The sequence below is a fragment of the Meriones unguiculatus genome, chromosome 1 (assembly GCF_030254825.1).
Source record: "Meriones unguiculatus strain TT.TT164.6M chromosome 1, Bangor_MerUng_6.1, whole genome shotgun sequence".
In the NCBI taxonomy this organism is placed as follows: domain Eukaryota; kingdom Metazoa; phylum Chordata; class Mammalia; order Rodentia; family Muridae; genus Meriones; species Meriones unguiculatus.
This window is the reverse complement of record NC_083349.1, coordinates 104,924,009-104,945,393: the sequence shown is the minus strand read 5'-3', so window position 1 is coordinate 104,945,393 and position 21,385 is coordinate 104,924,009. Positions and strand designations below refer to the sequence as shown.

General features: G+C 38.7%; 1 long non-coding RNA gene across 1 annotated transcript in view; it reads left to right on the top strand.

The window, feature by feature from the left end:
* Positions 1-21,131, top strand: part of LOC132646383 (uncharacterized) — an 83,168-nt gene extending 62,037 nt beyond the window's left edge. Inside the window, exons 4-5 of the long non-coding RNA XR_009584615.1 lie at positions 12,475-12,667; positions 20,327-21,131. This is a non-coding gene — a long non-coding RNA (uncharacterized LOC132646383). The remainder of the gene's footprint in view (positions 1-12,474; positions 12,668-20,326) is intronic.
* Positions 21,132-21,385: the final 254 nt, after the last annotated feature.

The window sequence follows — 21,385 nt, the reverse complement described above, 5'->3', positions numbered from 1 at the left end:
TCCTCTGATTCCAACACACACACACTCACTCACAGGCTCACACACAGTAAATAAAATACTACAAATACATTCATAGAGACAGATGGTTCTAAAGAAAAACATTATATTTTATTGTTTTCATCTTCCATTAATCAGTACTTTCAAACTACTATGAGTTTCATAGATAAATATGTTGAATGACATCCCTTTAATCTCAGAACTCAGAAAGCAGAAGCAGGTGGATTTCTGTGAGTTCAAGGCCAGCCCGCTCTATATAGAGAGCTCCAGGAGAGCAGAGAGACCCTGTATCAAAAATCAACCAAAGAAAGAGAGAGTGAGTTGGCTGGACCAGGGGTTCTTAACCCTTTGGGGTCAAACAGTCCTTTCACAGGGATCACATATCATATATATTGCATATTGCATACATTACAATTCATAACAGTAGCAAAATTGTAGTTACAAAGTAGCAATGGAAATAATTTTATAGTTTGGGTCACCACAACTTGAGGAGCTATATTAAAGGGTCACAGCATTAGGAAAGGTGAGAACCACTGGCCTACACATTTTTTCCTGCTGCTAATTGTGTTGCTCTTGGTACTGAAATGAATGTTTCCTTAATTGGTAGCTTCCTGAAAGCCACCTTGAGAGCTTTGTCAAAGTGAGTTATTCAACATTTCCACACACTCTCAAACACGTCTGCATGTTTGTAGCTAAAAAGGAGAGCAGGCAGTTTTCAAATACCAATGAGAAAGAGAGAGAGAGAGAGAGAGAGAGAGAGAGAGAGAGAGAGAGAGAGAGAGAGAAAGAAAAGAAAAGAAAAGAAAAGAAAAGAAAAGAAAAGAAAAGAAAAGAAAAGAAAAGAAAAGAAAAGAAAAGAAAAGAAAAGAAAAGAAAAGAAAAGAAAAGAAAAGAAAAGAAAAGAAAAGAAAAAACGCTAAACTCAAAGCCTTAGAACTCCCTGGGACTAACTACAGCATAACACAGATGCTCCACCTGATAACCAAGCCAGACTGAGGCAATCCAGGCCTGAGAGAAAAGTTTTTGCCAAGAAAAGGAACTTGGTTTGAGGAAAGCCAGGTTAAACTAGGCATACTGACTTGAATCATAGGCTTCTGCGAATGACTTGTAGAAGTATCTGTGGTTTACTCTTTGCATATGTAACACTGTAGCTATCTGCTCTTTAAAACAGTCAAGGTTTGTTTTAAACCCTACATTGATTTTTTTTTTATGCTTTGATAACTCTGGAAATAAACAAGCCACTTGCAAAGAGAATTACTTTCTTGAAGAGGCTTCAACGAACACATTTCAGTTAATTAGAATGGTGGGCAGAAATGAAGTGCTCTCAATAGCTGAATTGTGTAGTTAGCTCTATTAAAGATGCCAAATGAAGCTCTATGACATTAGACACTAATAGCCACATATTCTTTTACAAATTGTCTTTTTGGGATTCGTGTCATTTCTTTCTACTCACTCCTACTCTTTGTATTGAACACTCTTCTGGTCATTACTTGTTTCTTACTCTTCACCATTCTTTAAATATTTACTGTACTTATTTCCTCAGTACCTTTTTTCTATATCCAAGTAATCAATCTTTCAGATCCCTTCAACTATCAACTCTATAGCACAGCACTGTCATTAAACAGTACCTGTCATGGTGGGTACGCTAATGAAGGAACTGAGACAAGAGAACACTCAGGTAAAAGGAGACAATCTGCTCCTAAAATCTCTTTTCCAGCTTTTCACCCCAGTTCCAGAACCCCTCTTTCCAGCCCCAAGCTGAATAACCCACCTTTACCTAAAAGACTCAAACACATGTTGCAACTCATATCTTTTTTCCATGGCTCTCTTGAAATGCAATGATGAACTGTGCTGTTTTCAAAGTATAGATTGCTATGTTGACGTATGTATAAACTCCTGACAACCACACCGCAGTCAGAAAATGAGGTGGTGGACCACTGCCCAGCTTCTGATGGCCCTTTGTGGTGCCACTGTCTAGTATTTCATTGTTTTGTTTTCTTAGGGCTTTTGTTTATTTGCTTTGCTTGTTTGTTTGTTGAGATTAGGGACTCGATATCTAACCCAGGCTGGATTGGAACTGTGAGATTCCACCTCAGTCTCCTGAGTGCTGGGATTTCGGATGTGAATCACCACAGATCTGACCCTCTCTCACTCTGCTCCGTCCCAGCTGTTCCCTCTGACACCTTCCTAGACAAATTGGTCCCCCTCTTGTTGCTATGGATAGATTTGCATTGTCTAGAGTTTCATGGGAATTGAATTATACAATATGTGCTCTTTTTATCTGTCTTCTTTTGCTCAGCATGTTAAACTCTATCTTGGTGATATATAGACATTACATGGGGTAGCATATGACCCCAGATTTTAATCTGCATTTCCTTGGTGAGTAATGATATTGGAGATCTTTCCATGTGTTTATCATATATCTTCTTTAGGAAAATGTCAGCCTAGGTTTTTTTGTTAAGTGCATTGTCTTTTTTTTTTTTTTTTTTTTACTTATTTTATGCTTATGAGTGTTTCACCTGAATGTCTGTATGTATACAACATGTGTGCAGAAGCCCAAGGAAGCCAGAGGGTGTCAGATTCCCAGGAACTGGAGTTACAGATGTTGTGAGACAATTGAACCTGCGTTCTCTAGAAGAGCAAACAATTTGTGCTCTTAACCTCTGAATCTTAAGGGTCCTGTAGACAAGCCCTTTAATATATATTTTTTTTCTGAAGATTGATCTATCAATTTTATTTTCTCACTTCCCCACTCAGTTTTTGTTGTTGTTGTTGTTGTGTTTTGTTTTTTGAGATAGGCTCTCATGTAATCCAGGGTACCCTGGAAGTCACTTAGGCAGTCAGTGGTGACTTTGAACTCTTAATCTTCCTACCACTGCCTCCAAGTGCTCAGGTTACAGGCTTGCACCGCCATGCCCACTGTTTTTCATTCTCTCTTTAAAAACAAAACAAAACAAACAAACAAAAAACGTCATTTGTAGGATGGCACCCATGTCATGTGACAAATGTGGAGGTCAGAGGACAAATCTGTGGTCTCTCCTGCCACCTTTATATGGGTTCCAGGGATTGAACTCGAGTTGTCAAGCTTGAATGGTGAGTGCCTTTATCCATCTCCCCACCCTGGCTGGCTCTTTCCATCCTCTTAACTGGTATCTTTGAAGACAGAATTTTTAAATTTTGGTAAAGTCGAATTTACCAATTTGGCTTTCTATTGATTGTAATGTCAACATCTTATCTACAAAATAATTCCATAACTCCAAGTCATTAATACTTTTGTCCTAATGTTTCTGCTAAATTTTGAGTGCATGAGCTACTCTGAGTCAGTTCCCAAGTTCATCTTATATAGAGATGGCCAGTTGTTCCAGTACCTTTAGTTGAGAAGTCTATCATTCTCCACAACAATGCCTCTGCACCATTGTAAAAAGCCGAATGTCCATAAATGTACTCGTCTATCACAGAACTGTCTGCTGTTCTTTTAATGGAACTGTCTCTTGCGCAAGTCCCACTGTTTTGACAAATACAGCTTAGTAATAATGGTTAAAATCAGGGAGCATAGCCTTTCAATATACCTTTTCTTTGAAAAGGCATCTTAGAGTTGTTTTGTTTTGAGTCCAGTTATTCTGGGTATTTTTTTGGAATTATCTTGTGTTGGAATCACCTGGTCAACTTCTAAAACCACTGCAGAGAATGTCAGTAAGAGCCAGTGTAGCACTCAGGAGGTAGAGGTAGGAAAATCGTGAGCAAGTTCAGAGCCATCCTCAGGTGCAGAGTGAGTGTACCAGTCCAGACTACATAAGATGCTGTCTCAACCTAAAGAAGAAAAAACCAAAAAACACATTTACTGGGCTTTTTACTGAGATAACATTGAATCTCAGTAAATTTGAGAAAATCTCAGTAAAACTGAATCTCACATCAATTTGAGAAGTGGCAATAATGCTGAGTCATCAAGACCATGCACAAGGCACATCCATAATTCCATAATTAAAGCTTTCTTTCATTTCTGTGGGCAATACTTTGCAATTTCCTTTATTCTTTTATTAAAACTTGAAGGACAAGAGGCTAGAGAGAAGGCTCCACAGTTAAAGGGTGTCTACTGCTCTCCCAGAAGACTGACATTCCATTCCTAGCACCTACATCAGACAACTCACAACTGCTCATGACTCCAGCTCCAGGAAATTCAACACCCTCTTCTGACCTCTTCAGCACCTGCACACACATGGTATATACACACACAGACACATACATACACGTAAACAAAAAAATCTTTTAAAACTTTTTTAAGGCCACTACAGTCACACTGCTGACTCCCTTCTACACTGACGTCTCCACCATACATCTCTAATATTGTCTATCCTTTCAAATTCAGCAGTCCTCAAAGGAAGGATCTAGTGAGGTCATTTGGTCATGCACCCGTAAGTAATGTTCCATTTTGCTCACAAAGAAGACAAAAGAGAGAAAGGCACTAGAAGGCTTAATAAAAACCCAGCATTACACAGTGGGGACATCTAGGGCAATGTAGGACCCACAGACTTTTAAGGGAATGACAGTAAGGTTATGAGAGAGAGAGAGCAAATGGAATGTTCCAGGTCACACAGAGATTGACAGAGTACTAGCTACTTTTCCTTCTGTGTTTGGATATGACTCATGGTAAGGAATGCATTTTGTAGCATGGCGCTTTATAGTGAGAATACAATAAGAATATATAGCATGGCGCAATAAGAAGACTGTTAGCTCATTCGCTACTCACAGAAGTCCTAGGAAATTTTACTTTTATTATCTCTTTTTATAGATGAGTATAAAAGTATAATAACTTGTCCAGCACGTAAACAAACCAGAACTTAGATCAGGGTCCTAGACCTTAATCACTTCATATGCTGTCCCAAATATGCACAGTAGTATATTTACATATATACATATGAATGTGCAGTGCTTTATAAAATACCAACCATTTGAATAATGGACTCTGTTATTTTCTAGTCTATTTCAGTTTGAAGTCTTGACTGCAAGTACCCATTAAAGCCTGCCACTTTTAAATGACTGAAAAGCACCAATAAACTCCCCAGGCCAGATCTCCTTTTTTGGTTTTCTTTTTAGAAAAAGGAGGAAATTAACATCAAAGATGGATATAAACTGATCGTTAAGTAAAAGGATAAAAGCTTCTACTGTCTGCCTCATGGGAAGACAGTTACTCCATCTATCACTCAGGAGAAAACGAAAGGTGCAAAACTCCCCCTTTCGTGGTAATAGCAAGTATACATACAAGCAATTCAGATAGAAAAAAGTCACTTGAACCTCAAGCCTTCTAGGCAGTACAACTATCACATTCATTAGGACATACACAAACTATTTTTAAATTAGCCAGGCTGTAAGAAATTAAATACAGCATATCTGTCATGTTAATAAAAATTCTCTATTGTCTCTTTTTAGTTTTTAACTCTGTATCAATATTGTTCTGAGCATTTTACATATATTTTAACTCATTGACCAGGCTTCACAGTTCTATCCACTTGGGGCTACTATCAAATCCAATTTACAGATGAGAATATACTTAAGACTTGCCTACCCAGGTAATGTGAGCAGGGTATCATAGGACACTGCTCCACTCAAGCATCTGTTCTCTTGACTACCTTACTCAAGACTTAAAGCCATCATTTAAAGCTGGTGACTTTATTGACAACCCCCAAAGCAAAGCAGCTGATAAACTTCATAGTAGCTGATCAAATAGTGCTAGGTCTTCCGAAAGTATGGGACTGGAGGTAGCTTAATGTTCAGTCTAAGCTTGTCCAGCAATAGGCAACATTATTTCCAAGGAAAAGTGGATTCCTATTAATCTAACTATTATTATTAAAATATTTAAGTACATACACATAAATTTGTTTATGGTTATATGTGTATATTGCATATGTAGTCAGTAGAAAAAAAAACACCTCAGAGTTTCTATGTAGTTTTAAATCTGTCATATGCCTTTTTTCTGCTAGCAGAACCTAGTACCTCAGTGTTAAAGGTCAAGGTGAGATGAATGAAATGGTGAGTGGGGAAACTCTAAACTACAAGTAGGAAGTAGTCTGCTCTCGTCCTATCCTGCATATCAGATATTTACACCACGATTCATACCAGTAGCGCATTTACAATTATGAAGTAACAATGAAATAACTTTATGGTTGGGGTCACCACAACATGTATTAAAGGGTGGCAGCATTAGGAAGGTTGAGAACCACTGCTCTAGACGTAAGTGAGGGATCATCTGGTGAAGTGAGCCTCTGGCCCTGGGAACTTGTCTTGACTAGGTTAATGGAGGTGGAAAGACTCTCCCACTGTGGATGACACCAATGTCTGGACTAAGACCCTGGGCTGTATAAAAAGGAGAACGTGAGGCGTGTACAAGCATTCATTGTTCTCTGCTTCCTTAGTTATTTTTGTGTTACTGTTATATGTATGTGTGGGTATGATGTGTGTGTGAATGCAGATGCATACATGCTCCTGCACATATGTGGGGGTCAGAGGACAGGGGTCTATTCTCTCTGTCCACCATGGCTTCCAGGGATCAAACTCAGATCATCAGGCCTGTGCAGCAGGTGCTTTAAGCCCACGAGCCACCACCACAGCCCACGCTCCCCTCCCACCAACCACTGCAAGGTCTTGCTGCCTTGATTTCTCTACATGACAGTACTTCAAATCCTTCTTTTCTCCGTGGGCTTTTGTCAAGGCATTTTATCGAAACAGAGCAGTAACTAATCCAGAGATTATGCAAATTAAAACTGTCTGTTTCGTGTCCCTCTTCAGTCACCCGGGAGCCCCGAATTCACCCACTAAGCATTTACAGAGTAGCCATTATTACAAGTGAAATGGATTTGGAGTCAGGGGATGAGGGTTATAATCCAGTTCTGTTGTTTACTCAATGAGCAGATCAATAAGTGTTACTTATGTTCCGTTTGTCCATCTCTTGTCCCGTCGACTTGCCTCACTCCTGCTCCTCCCACTGCAGTTGCACGGCATGGTCCCTGTTACTGTTGGTGACCACACCATGAAGTGTGCCTTCTTCCACTCTCTGTAGCTTCTGTTTTTTCTGCCTGGAGTATTCCTCCTTTGAGGAACTGTGCTCAAATAGCATCTTACCCAGAGGGCCTTTCCCCCAGTTCCTCTGAATAAAATAACACTCACACACATTCTCCTTCTGCTTTTCTGTGTGGAGTTGACAAGTACCTATATTTATTTGTTCATATCCTGTTTTCCTCATAGGTATCATAAGCACCAGAAAAATCAGTCTGTCTCTTTCTCTGTGTCTCTGTCTCTCTTTTTCTCTCTTTATCATTTGTTTGTTTGACCTGTATTCTCAGTATTATCTTAGAACAAGGCATTACAAATTTGTTGAGCTGGGCATTGTGATGCACATTTTTAATTCCAGCACTTAGAGGCAGAGGCAGGCTGATCTCTGAGTTCAAGGCCAGCCTGGTTTACAGAGACAGCCAGGGCTACACAGGGAAACTGTTTCAAAACAAAACAAAACAAAAAAAGTATGTTGAATAAACACAGTGAATTAATGAATATCTATACACACCTTCCTATCTAGTTTGCAGGATTACAAAAATTAAATGACCCCCAAAAGCTCTTTGTGGAGAACTAAATAAATCAAATAGTACTTCTGAACAATATTTATGTGAAAGTGCACTATTTTCATAAAGCCAAATAAAGAATTCCAACTCAAAAGGTCAAGAAGAAATTACCTGTAGTTTTCATATTTACTCCCTAGCATAGAATCACTAAGACATGAAACACCAGTCTGGATATACAACACTAGCACTCAGAAGGTTGGGAGAAGAGGATCGTGAGTTTGATGTTATCTTGAGCTTCAGAGTGAGACCCTATTTCAAGAAAATAAAAAATAAATAAAAAAAAGTCACATCATCTTATAATGCTAAATATTTTAGAATGTTTTCAAATTTCTCAGATCAAGAATTAACTAGAGCTGGGCTTGGTGGTGGCATGCCTTTAGTCCCAGCACTCAGGAGGCAGAGGCTGAGTTCAAGTTCAGAACACGAATCTGGTCTACAGAGCAAGTTCTAGGACCACACAGACAAACTCTGTCTCAAAAACAAAAATTTTAAAAAAATAATAAATTATCTAGTTTTTAGGTCTTTAAACTATTGAGTCTCAAAATTCTTTTTCCTACTATAAAACAAATACACAAGAAAACTCAGCCTAGAATTAGTAATTTCTCAAGCTGGTAAAGATGGCTCAGTGGGGGGTTGGGGATTTAGCTCAGTGGTAGAACACTTGCCTAGCAAGCCCAAGGCCCTGGGTTTGGTCCTCAGCTCTGGGAAAATAAAAATAAAAAAGGATGGCTCAGTGAGTAACAGCACTTGCTGTAGAAGCCTTGTGACCTGAGCTCATGCAACTCACAGAAAGGAGGGAAGAGAGAATGGACTTCACAAAATTGTCCTATGACCTCCACATTTGTGCCATGGTATGTGCACAAGATAGTAAATACTTTTTAATTAGTAATTTTCTCACACCACTCCCCTTGAGGCTTGGAGATATACCCAGAAGAACAGCAAAAAGATGGTAAGAGCGATAGCAGGTAGACGATGTCAAGGAAACGCTGCTTCCCAGACACAGTAGGGCCCTCTTCCCCTCCTAATCCTACCTTCCCTCCCCCTTCTTCATGCATGCCCCTCCCCAAGTCCACTGATAGGGGAGGTCTTCCTCTCCTTCCTTCTGATCTTAGTCTATCAGATCACATCAGAAGTGGCTGCATTGTCATCTTCTGCGGCCTGGTAAGGCTGCTCCCCCCTCAGGGGGAGGTGATCAAAGAGCAGGCCAATCAGTTCATGTCAGAGACAGTCCCTGTTCCCATTACTATGGAACCCACTTGGACACTGAACTACATGGGCTACATCTGTGCAGGGGTTCTAGGTTATCTTCATGCATGGTACTTGGTTGAAGTATGAGTCTCTGAAGAGGGCACTGGGCCATTACCAAGATAAAAAAGAAATAAAAAATATACACTTTTGTCATTCAAGGTGCTATAACTTAGCTAAGACTATTAGTCTTAATATGACTTATTTTTAGATAAATATAACTAAACACACAAGGAACACCCTCAAACATCGCTTATACAAATGATGAATCAAGCAGATTTTCATAGTCTACTACTTATTCACAATGCTGCTTTTTTACAGCCTACCACACAATCTAAGTGGTCAAACACTCAATTCTATGTCAGACTTGTTAAGGCATATGCGGGAGTAAAAAGGGGTATCAAACTTGATTATGCTGCTTGCAGTAACGCCTTTGAAAGCAAAAAGGTGGGTGATACTGTAAGGCCATAACACACTTTACTGCATGTTTTGAGAACTAAGCTCAGTGGAGGAGGTACTAACTTGAAAATGTTAAAGACAACCGCATTTTAAAATTAGAACATACATCTTGCACTGTTTACTACAAATGAATGATACAGAGCAATTATTCACAAACACCTGTCTCTGGCTTACTGCTGGCAAACTGACTAACCACAGAGATCTTCACTCTTTTGTGCTGGAGTGAGACCTGGGTATTCATACTTTTAAAACACGCTCTTGAAATACATTTAAAAGCTCTTAGACATATTCTGATGTATGTGTCAACAAGACAATAGTTTGATTTGTTTGATATGATATTATTTCAATGGATTTTTAAAATTCTGTTATAACTGATAAATTTAAAAAATAAAACATTCTGATGGGGAAAAAAAAATTAATAATCATCATTTTACTTGGAATATTTTTATTTGGATACTTTTTCAAGTGAATTTAAGCATCAAGAATTTTTAAATGGTTAAAAAACAAAAGCAGAAACAAAGGCACAATTAAAGCCCAAATAAGGCTTTCATTGTAGCCTCTGCAAGGCTACAGTTCACATCTTGGCAGACTGAAGGTTCTGAGGAGTAAGTAAGCTTGGTTCTTGCAGTTCATTTGCATTTTTTCTATATATGCTTTTCAGGCTATATATATAAAAGTGTAAATACACTTTTCTTATAGTGGTATTGAAACAGAGAAGAGGCCCCAAATTCATGAAATCAACTGAGACTATGTTTTTTAAACCAGGTCTTGTTTCTTCTTTAGACATTTAAAATAGTGAGATGACCAAAAAAAAAAAGTTCTTTGCTTGACAAAAGGGGAAATAGACTAGAAGAGGCTTTTCAATCCTTCTTCAAGACATATAATAGCAAAGAGGGTATCATATTAAGGTGAGTAACTAAACTAATCCATTTATTCCATTAGCCAGAGTGAGTTTTCTAAAGTACAAATCTGATCATGTCATTTCCTATAAAATCCTTCAATGATTTCCTTTTGTCATCAAAAATAGATCTAAACTCTTTTCAATGGTTACCTGGTTATTACTGGTCCCTGTTTTCAGTTCCTTTTCAACCTTATACACCATCCTCTAGCAGGGAGCTCTCCTCTCACCAGGTGAAGTGAGAAACTTAAGACTTATTTTTAACACTTTGTGTTCTCTCTGCCTGGAAGCCATTATATACTCTTCCATCTAGAGTGCTGTCCTTCAATCTTCCTGTACCTTCATTTTTTTTCCTTTTAACTGTTAATTGTTTCATGTAGTTGGAATTTACATACAAATAAAGAAAATAATATATAAAAAAATAATAAAATAAAAGATTTACTGGGTGAAAGTTCTGGACAGCATCATTTTCTCTTAGGTGACTTAACAACTTTAAACCTCACCTTTTGGTTTACTCCAACTATTTGATTCCAGTCTTGTACCAAGTAATCAGATGACCTAAGGAAGAGATATTGTTCACTTCCTTTGAAGTTTTGAAATCTCTGGATGAGGGAGAAGAGAGTCGATGATGACACTGAAGCCCTTGAGGTTGTTCCCAATTCCTCTTGCTGCCAGGACTTATCTCAGCATGAATGCCAAGGACAACTAAATGAAATCTTTCAAGTGAAACATTTAAATGGGGAAATAAGTAGGAGGAGTTAGTGTTGTCTATAAAGACCTTGTCCTTACCCAAGAAGTTTTCATAAATGAAACCCCAAAAGACAGCATGGCATTCTGCTATTCTCAGCACATGCTTATAAAGCAACAACTATGATTCTCAGGGAATAAAATTTATAAACTTAACTTCTGAGGCCAACCTATAAAAGGACACACCAAATCTCACTGTGCAGCCCTAGCTGGCCTGGAACTCACTATGTAGACCAGACTGGCCTTATATTCAGAGTTCTGCCTACCTGAGTCCTGAATGCTGGGACTATGAGCATGTGCCACCACACCTGACCCAACTGTGTCTCCTTTTCCAGTTTCCAGTACATAAAAATCCTCAGTGACTGCAATATACATCTCAGCTTTCTTCACATTCAAGTGGCGATGCATGAGCTCATGTACACATACAAATACTCAATTTGATATTAATTAATAATTGGCAGTCTGTGATATAGAATTTAAAGATATTTTTTCTTCCATAACCACTTCCCAGATCAGCATAAGCACTGGGAAATGCTTTAGACTATATTCACAAAGCTGAAGATTAATTCTCTTGTGGAATAGGGCCAAAAAGTGTTTAAATAAATTCAATCCATTCACTTTGTTTTATTCAAGGGAAATTTTATTTTTAAAAGCTGAGACTTAGAAACTACTAACTACACAGGACAGAAATCAAAGGCGCCTCCACTGGGTTCCCATTCCATTAACGATTAACAGGACACCATCAATACAGAGGCAGCAGGATTTTAAAATCAAATCAGCTTTAATGACAACGACACTGTATGGAACTTGTGTCTGGCCATTTCCATATCCGATTCACATAGAGAAATGTTCTGACTTAGCCCTAAGTCCCTGACTTAGCCCTTCATTGCTAGTATCTGTACTTAACAGTAGTCGCTCCACATCTTTCCACAGCAAGATATTCTCCAAGCAAAATCAACATGGCCCAGCATAAGTGTAAAACTAGTACAAAATATTACTGTATTTAATATTTTAATTACAAAAATACAAATAAATCAGATATTTCACACATACACACACACACACACACACACACACACACACATGCAGGCTGAGGCTTGGGGCTAGGAGAAGGGTTCTGCCAGTTACATGCTTGTTTCCAAAGCAGAAGGATCTGAGTTTGCCTCTCCAGTACCCAGGTGTCGGCCACCTGTACTCCCAGCACTGAAGAGGCAGAGGCAGAAGGATCTCTGCAGTGCACAGGCCAGCAGGTCTAGCTAATTGTTGAGCTCCAGTAAAAGATCCTGTTCCAAAAACCAAGAAAAGCAACCGAGGAAGACACCCACTATCGGCCTTTGACCTCCACAGGCACACCCACAAACATATACACACTTACTGTATACACACACGGGAAGCTGCAGCTTCAAGATGATTGTGTGGTACATGGCTGTCATTCCAGCACTCACTGTGTAGTGAGTTCAAGATTTCAGAGCAAATAACTTCTAAGTCCAATCCTCTCCCTCCTTTAATCTTCAGGTGTATAGGTGTGAATGGTGTGCATCTGTGTGGGAGCACAAGCCCATGTGTGTGGAAACCCAAGGTTGACATCAGGAGCCTTCTTCAACTGTTCTTCCACCTTGTTCTTTGGGGCAGGGTCTCTCAATCAAATCTAAAGCTCCAGATACAGCTGGTCTAGACACTAATTTGCTACGGGTGGAAGAAATTAGAGGTAAGATGCCATGCCCACCTGGCATTTGTGTCTACAGGGTTAAACTCATCATCTTGCTTCCACACTTTTTAAATGCTGAGCCATCTCCCTAGCCCCTAACTTTTTTTTTTCTTAATGTTTGTCAAATGTATGGAATAACATTTATTTCAGTGAGGCTTTTTTTTTTTTCAAATGTGTTCATTTTTTCAACAGGTATTCTGAGAAGATGAGCACTAACACCTATTTAGTAAGTCAAGACATGATTCAAACAGTTCTTCCTGATAAAATGAGCCTAAGACTCAGGACCTAAAAACAGAAAAACCACAGCACCCAAGACAAAGCCAAGACTGGCCATAACTTCTGATACAGAGAGATTCTAAAGACAGCATATGCCAACCAGGATAGGTAGTTCATTTTCAACAGACAGCTAGTTTGAAAACAACTGGTGCTTAGTGGCCTAAGCTGGCACCTGGCCGTGTCCTCCTTTTGCAGTTTTAGGTTTCTGATTCTCCCAGCTCTGCCTTCATATGTTTCTATTCCAACCTACTTCACCACTCAGTGGATACCCGCTGAGTAAATTAGAACAGGCACTGAGCACTTTATTTGAAGCACAACGCTGACACCTAGTGTAACGACTCATTTCCTTCCCTCTTGTCTTCTGCCCACTCTTCCTTCCTCCCTCCTTTGCTCTCTCAACCCCTCCCTTTCTTCAAAGTCCCTCGCCTATGCCTACGGTTTAACAATAGTAAACACTTGCAGAGGATGTACAGGCTAAGTATTGTGATAGCACTTCAAATGCATCATCTTATTTTCAACTGAACACCACTGATACCATCATCCTCTATCATGAATAATAGGAGTCATGGAGAGTTTGTTTAGGTTTGGGGACAGAAACTAGAACTTAAGTCCGGATATATCTGGTTTTGGAGCTGGCCACATTGTGGAATAGTTTGGTTTGTGTTTTCACAGACTTCAAGGTTGCTTGTAAGGCTTCAGATAAATATCAAAGATCTGAGGCACAAAATTTTGAGCCATCCTCCCCTTCCTCTCTATGACAAACATCAAGCTTAGGACTCCCCAGGCTGTTTGCCTTCTCATTCGCTCTCAAGTGTCACTGGGAAGGTTCTGGGAACATTTGTAAGCAATATATGCCAGAGGTAGTTCTTGGAAGGGTAGGCCAATTATTCCCAGTGCTTTCTTGTTTCCTCTTCTAAATGTTCCACAAGAGTAGAATTTAAGACAAAATCTTAGTATATACAGTGGGTTCTCAATCATGTATGAAGTCCATTGGGACAGGCTGAGAATCTGTATTTTTATGGTATTGCCCTTGTACTGTACTTAAGATATATGGGTGCTTAAATCCAGTTGTTTACTACCTAATGCCGAAAAGATTGCTGCCGTGTGCTCAATGCCCAAGTGGGCTAATTAGCTTCTCTGAGAGAAAGCAAGACCTTCTCCAGGGCCTGACACTGTCTCTCTACTACACTACCAACTCCACCCAAGAGCTTTTTCAACAGGCACTTACTTCCCTTTTCTTCCACAGCACACTTCTTAGCCATATCATTGTACAGGGGACAAGTTCACACCATGCTCTTAATGTGATGGAGTGGCTGAAAGCCACTGAAGGACCCTTTGAACTTCCTTGGATCATCCTGTAACTAGATTCTTGTTCTCAGCCCTTAAATGAAACTACCAAAATTCCTGTTTTTACTCTCCGTGTCTACTTTGTAGTATAAATTGGAATCTTAATGACTAGGGTTTAACCTTAGAGAAAACAGGAGAAGGCAAAACTCACCAAACATTTGCCATATGCAAATACCACACAGACAGAGCACACATTATCTTTTTCCAAAATACAAGCCAAGCATAAATCTAACCTATTATGAAAGATTCAGAGAAAGTAGCTCATCCAAGGTAAGGTTTCACATTAATATCAGGCTCTAAACCAACTTTACATCTATGAATCCCAAATCCCCAAAGAAGCCTTCTTCATTTTTCTTGGGTTGTTTCCAAGGGACCACCAGGACTGGACTACAGTTTGAAATTGTCTTCTGAGGATATCCACATGCTTAAGACAATTTCACTATTCAACAAGACTCAGGTAGGACTGGCCCTTAGTGCATAGATCTCAATCTGTGGGTTGTGAACCCCTTGGCAAACCTCAATTTCCAAGAACAAATTGACATTTCAATTCATAACAGTAGCAAAATTACAGCTATGAAGTAGCCACAAAAATAACTTGTGGGTCACCACAACGTGAGGAATTGCATTAAAGGGCTGCAGCATTAAAAACATTGAGAACCATTGCCTTAAATATCTACACAAACATCTTCCCTAACCCCAATATAGAGCATCTTGTGATTATTTTTACAGAAAATGTGTAGTATGTTAATTCAAGTTAAAATGTAACAAATGTTATGGTTTTTTTTTAATATATGGATTTTATGGAAAGTAAAGAACATTCAGAGTTGGTTTTACATACTATCCTGTACCTGCAAGAGTGGAATGAATCAATATTTAGAAGTGTGTTACAGAAGCCTGTTACAGACAGCTCAGCAGTTAACGATACATATTGCTCTTGCAGAAAGAAGATTAGAGTTCGATCCCCAGCACCCACATCAGTAAACTCACAACCTCCTGTAACTCCAGCTTCCCAGCATTCAGTACTTTCCTCTGGTCACTGCAGGCATCTACACACATGTGCACATCCCAGACACCACACACACACAACACACATCACCACACACCAAAAAACTTCAATGTCTTTTCAAAAGAAAATCAGATTTGATTTACATCACTACTGGGAGTCTGTCCCAAGGAAGTAAACTCCGTTGTCTGTAACTGCCCATTTAGATATTTTGTCTTGCTCCCAATTACATACATTTTGCAAGTTCTATAGTTCTCAAACTTTAATGTGCAAATTCACACAGGACGTTTGATAAGTATTTCAGAACAGTCCAATCAAATGCCTGTAGTTTGAGCAGGCATAGCACCAAATGGAATTCGGAAGGTGGTCCTTAAGCCACATTCTGAAATTTTTGAAATAAATAATATTCAAGTATTTGAGAAATGTTTCTCAACAGCAAGTTTAGAAATGTTTTCAAGAAAATATATTTAGAAAAACCAGGTACATCACTACCCTTCAAATGAAAGTTTTGGTCACTTTGTTCTGGCATTCAAAAGACTTGCCCACATAGGCTGGCATAGTGGCATACAACTTTAATCTCAGCACTCAGGAGGCAGAGGCAGGAGGATCTTTGTGAGTTTAAGGCCAGCCTGGTCTACAGAGTGAGTTCCAGGACAACCAGCACTACACAGAAAAAAAAAAAAAAAAAAAAAAAAAAAAAAAGACTTGGTTATTTTTTAAGCTAAGCCATACTACCAAGAGTTTGCTATGTTCTTGAAAACTCTGCAGAAATAGTGGCCAAATTATTTATGTAGTTTATGTAAGCAAAACTTAGGACAAAGATATTCCAAGATGACTTTTAAGGAGTAAGATGGGGCGGGGGGGGGGAGTGGGAAAGGACATTGCCTAAATATGGACACACATCCTAAGGAATCTAAATTTCAGTAACAGAGAAAATAGCTTAATTTTTTAAATTCTACTATTTAAACATCATAGTCAAAAATGTGCTTATTTTCTGCTGGATAAGCAGTGGGCTCAGTTGACTCACACGCTGACACTGGGGACAAGACAACCTTTTTTGTTACATGCCCCATAAGCAGCATGGACAACTAACTTATAAATTCTTCAAGTAGATAAATGCCAGGAGATCTAAATAACAATAGCAAAACAAAAACAAAAACAAAACAAAAAAACAAAAAACAAACAACTGAAATTGCGAGAATTAGTTGTTAAGAACATGATCAGATAAGGACATGCTTGCTATTACAATAATGCAGTGTGAGGTTGCCAAGAGGCTCCATCTATGCCTGCAGAATTTCTCTAACTTGCCTAATCATTAGTCCTACCCAAGGGAGGTCAGGAAGAGTTGTTAAGTTCACGTTCCCACACACAGGGTCTACCTATGAGGGCTGGGGAATCTTGAGTTTACATACTCAGAAGCAGTTATGTGAAAAGTTGTGGGAAATGTGGACCCCCTGGGGTTACCCGTGACTTCACTGGTATTAGAGATCTGGAAGAGAAAGCCTGGAGGCTGGTCAAGTCTCTAACCCAAGCACTTTTATATAATAACCTCAGTCTCAGACTTCAGTAATTTGTCCTTTCTCCTACAGCCCAGAGCATCCCATAAACCAACACTTTCTCCCATGACCTCAAGTCCAATGGAGAAAATGCAAAGAATGTCTGCTTCAACCTCTTCCTGACATCCTTTTATAAATGGCTATAGAACACAATGTTTTGGGAGGGCTTTTTTTGTTTTGTTTTGTTTTTGTTTTTGTTGTCATTGTTTTTAAGAGGGGGTCGTGAAGACCGGGTTTCTCTGTGTAGTCTTGGCTGCCCTGGAACTTGCTCTGCAGACAAGGCTGGCCTCAAACAGAGATCCACCTGCCTTTGTCTCCCGAGTATTGGGATTAAAGATGCCTCCACCACCCAAACACAGAGTCTTTTAAAATCAACTTTATTGTCTTAATTTTTACGTAGAAAACTCAAGCAAAAAAAAAAATGTTAAAATGTTCCATGTCTTGTTAAAGTCTCACTGTGTTGTTAAGACCTTGCTATATTCCATCTGTCCTCTAGCCTCTTGTATGTAAGTGCACTGCTAGAGTACAAAACAGCCACACATTACATGCTGTTCTGCTCCTAGGTTGCTGTTTTTATTCTCCTTAATATCCAAGCCTTTATATATGTGTATTGTTTTGTATTAATGTACCAATTTATCCACTTCTTTACTGCAGATTTTTCACCTTCCTACAACAAAAGTTCAATAACAAGTTACAAAACAGGTTTTAAAGTATCACACCTGCTTGGTCTTATTAGCCAAACGCTATACACACCAATTATGTCATAAAAATAAAATTCCCTCAAGTTGAAATTTTTCACCTCCATCTTGCTGCCTTCATGTAACAGGATTCTTCTATTCAGAAATACCATTAATTATTTATCTCTTCAAATATTTTATTCAGAAGTGCAGAGCCCTCAGTGCATCGATACTTCACGTCTACTACTGTTGGGCCACATCTGTACTGATTTTCAAATGGTCACATCATACTTACCAAGCCTCTGGTTAAAAAATCCATCTTTTCATGTGTGCCCCAAACTTGGCTTACTTAGAGGCTTTGGCACTTTTTTTTTTATTACCTCAAGGCATTTTGTACCATGTTTCTTCAAAAACATGACAAACTTAGTCATTCTTTTATCTACCTCCTTCACAACTATTCACCTTCCTGCAAGAAAATGTTATCTTAAAATCTTCAATACATGATAGGAGATTACACCCAAAATAGTTGGGGTTTGTTTTGTTTTTTGCACATTAATGTTCAATTGATGCAGAAACTATTAGATCCTCACTGCCCCTAGTGAACTTTGGCACATTTGCTGAAAATATAATGTGTAAGCCTATTTCTTGACTTTGTTCCATTATTCTATATTGTTAATTTTACAATACATTGAGTAGTTTGGGATCAGGTAAAATACAATCATTTTAATAAAGATTGCTTTGACTGTCTGAACCTTTTGATTTCAATGCTGTGGAATCACCTTGTCAATTTCCACTTTGAATAGAAGGGTTAGGTGTGTAGCTCAATGGTACAATTCTTGCCTGGCAACTCCAGGGCCCTGGGTTTGAAACCCGTGACTATAAAATCAGCCAACCAACCAATTAACTCACCCTCCTAATTGCTAGAATACTGAGAATGAATTCTCAAGTACACATCCATCTCTGAATTTCTGCAAATTAAAATACATGTTTCTAATACACAGTTTTTGCAGCATTAACTTTACCCCCATTTTGTAAAATGAACTTTGTGCCCCAAACATTTCCTAAACTGTTCAGAGTAGTAGTGGTGGTTGAATAGGCATGGCCCCCATAGACTCATGTTTGAATCCTTGGCCCATTGAGAGTGACACTATAGGAGGTGTGGCCTTGCTGGAGGAAGTGTGTCACTGTGGAGGCGGGCTTTCAGGTCTCATATGTTCAAGCTAGGCCTGCTGTGGCAGTCTCCTACCACCTGCCCATCTGGATGTGTGATTCTCTGCTACTTCTCCAGCACCAGTCGGCCTCCATGCTGCTATGCTGCTTCTTGCCATGAGAATGGACTAAACCTCTGAACTATAAGTCAGCCCCAATTAAATGTTTTCCCTTATAAGAGTTGCCATGGTCACAGTGTCTCTTCAGAGCAATAGAAACCCTAAGACAATAATGTTTCCCCACCAAAAATCTCTCAGGATTTTCCAGATGATGCAGTTTACAAAGAAAGGCAACCTTCCTCTTCCTTTGTAATCTGTCTGCATTAAATTTTTGCCTTACAAGCATCATCAAAAACATTAAATACAAGGTCTTTCTCTGAAGCCCAGGCTGCCCTTGGCATCAATTTTCCTTATAGCCTCTCCACTGCTGGAATTGCAGGTGACTATCAGCAGGTATCCCCAGATGTTACCTATGCTTTTTAGATTTGGGCACATGTCCATTTTATCTACATTGAAAAACTTACTGGGATTAACTACTTACACTATTTCCTCGTTGGTTTTATTGTCAATTGTATTATCTGTAATAACATTCCTTCACTCCAGAGAACTCTTAGGTTTTATCTGGTCTACTGACTATGTATGAAGAGACTGCACTGACATCTTTCATAAATCAGTATTGATTCCATTCATACTGATCTGCTTTCCATCTAGGCACTTCTCTTCATTTTCTGTTTCAGAATTGGAAACAAAGCCTAATTTGAAATGTTTGTTTCCTAAAAAGAAATCTTTCTCAGGAGACAATTTTGGCCTAACACTATTTTGTTCAGTTTTCACTCCATCTATACTTTTTTCCTTAGGCTGATTGGGATTTGAAAGTGTGTTGACTAATTTTCAAAACTTGAAATTTATCTAGATAATTTTAAACTTTAGGGCTATGCCTACAGAAAACATTTTTTGTAAGGTTTGAACCTTCTAAGGCTTGCTGAGACTTGTTTTAATGTGGTCTAGCTTTATCAATGGTCCATGTGAACTTGAAAAAAAAAGTGTTTATTATACTCTGTGAGATGATCCATAAAAAATAGGTTAAACTACTGTTCAACTTTTTTGTTTTTCTCAACCTACTTTATAAAGAGCTCAAAAATGTCTAGAATTTAAAATCTGACTAGACATCTTATCTAAGTAAGTAGTTGGCTATTGGTCTATTCAACAGTTGGAAAATTACTTGGTTTTTATTATCAAGACATTTTCTATTATGTAAGTACTGATAAGAGTAGAACTTAATCTTTGCTTCATAGTTGCTTGTCCTAGTACCCTGTCTTTCTTTGCCTCACTTCTTTTGGTCACTAAACTACTTTTGTTTCTAATGATTCCAATTATTTCCTGTATTTCCAAAATAGCTTTTTCTTTTTTTTTTTTAATTTAGTCCTAGAACTTCCACATTGCAGCCAATCTTCAAACACACCTCACAAGTAACATAGGGGCATTACAAATGTTTCATCCAACTTATTGGGATGTTTTCAGGCATTTTATTAACACCTGTGCCATGACAAAATCATTTTTAATGACTCCAGCATTCTTTCTTCTTTATACAGGTTTGAACTTTCTTCTGGTATTACTTCCTAAGAAAATAGTTGGAGATGGGCACATGCTAAGGTGCACAAGGACGTCAGAAGGCCTCTTGCAAAAGTCAGTTCTTTCCAACATGTGGGTTCAGGAGTTAAACTCAGATCATGAGGTGTGGCTGCAAAGTGCCCTTGCTTACCAAGACATGTTAGCAGCCACTTTCTTTCCTTTGTATCCATCTACCAACAATGGACTGTCACAGCTTCTGTTTATCAAGAAGTCTTCAAACTTCAAGTGTTTCCTATGATCAAAAAAAGTGTATAAATTTCTTCCTGCCAAATTTAAGGTAGTCTTATAAATTTTTTTACATTTATTTTTATGTGTATGGGGTTTAGCCTGCATGTACATCTGTGTACCATCTGCCTGCCTGGTGCCCACAAAGGCCAGAAAATGGTGATCTCCTGTAACTAGAGTTACAAACAGTTGTGAACTGCTGTGTGGGTGCTGCAAATCAAAACCAGGTCCTCCTGAAGATCAATAAATGCTCTTAACCACTGAGCTATGTCTCCAGCTCCCAATTGTTTTTTTAACTGTATAGTGGTGGTGAGCATAAACACTAGGTAGAAATTATACTTCAAGTTTTCACCCTTTCCCAGGCTAGTAATGTGTGGTATGACATGACAATGACCAACTCTATGGCTCACTTTAAGTGTTATGAATATGTGTAAAGTTAGCACTACTTTTTAAATGTGCAAAAGATATTTCCCAAAACAATAATTACATAAATGATTGTGTATTTGTTATTGTACGTATCTCATTGGGTATAGCAAAGTAAAAGCAGTACAAAGGCTGAGCTAGGCACAGTAGTATGCACCTGTGGTCCCCGAGACTTGACAGGCTAAGCCTAGAAATTAAAGACCATTCTTTGCAGTAGAACAAGGTTTCCTGTCTGGAAACCCAAAAACTCAGATGATTAAAATAAAGAAAATACAAAACACTGACTCTATCAAATGCTAGAGAATCTATAGAGCAACCAGAGCTTTGATTCACTCTTTATAGCATTCTAAAGGGTCTTTTAGCATTTTCTC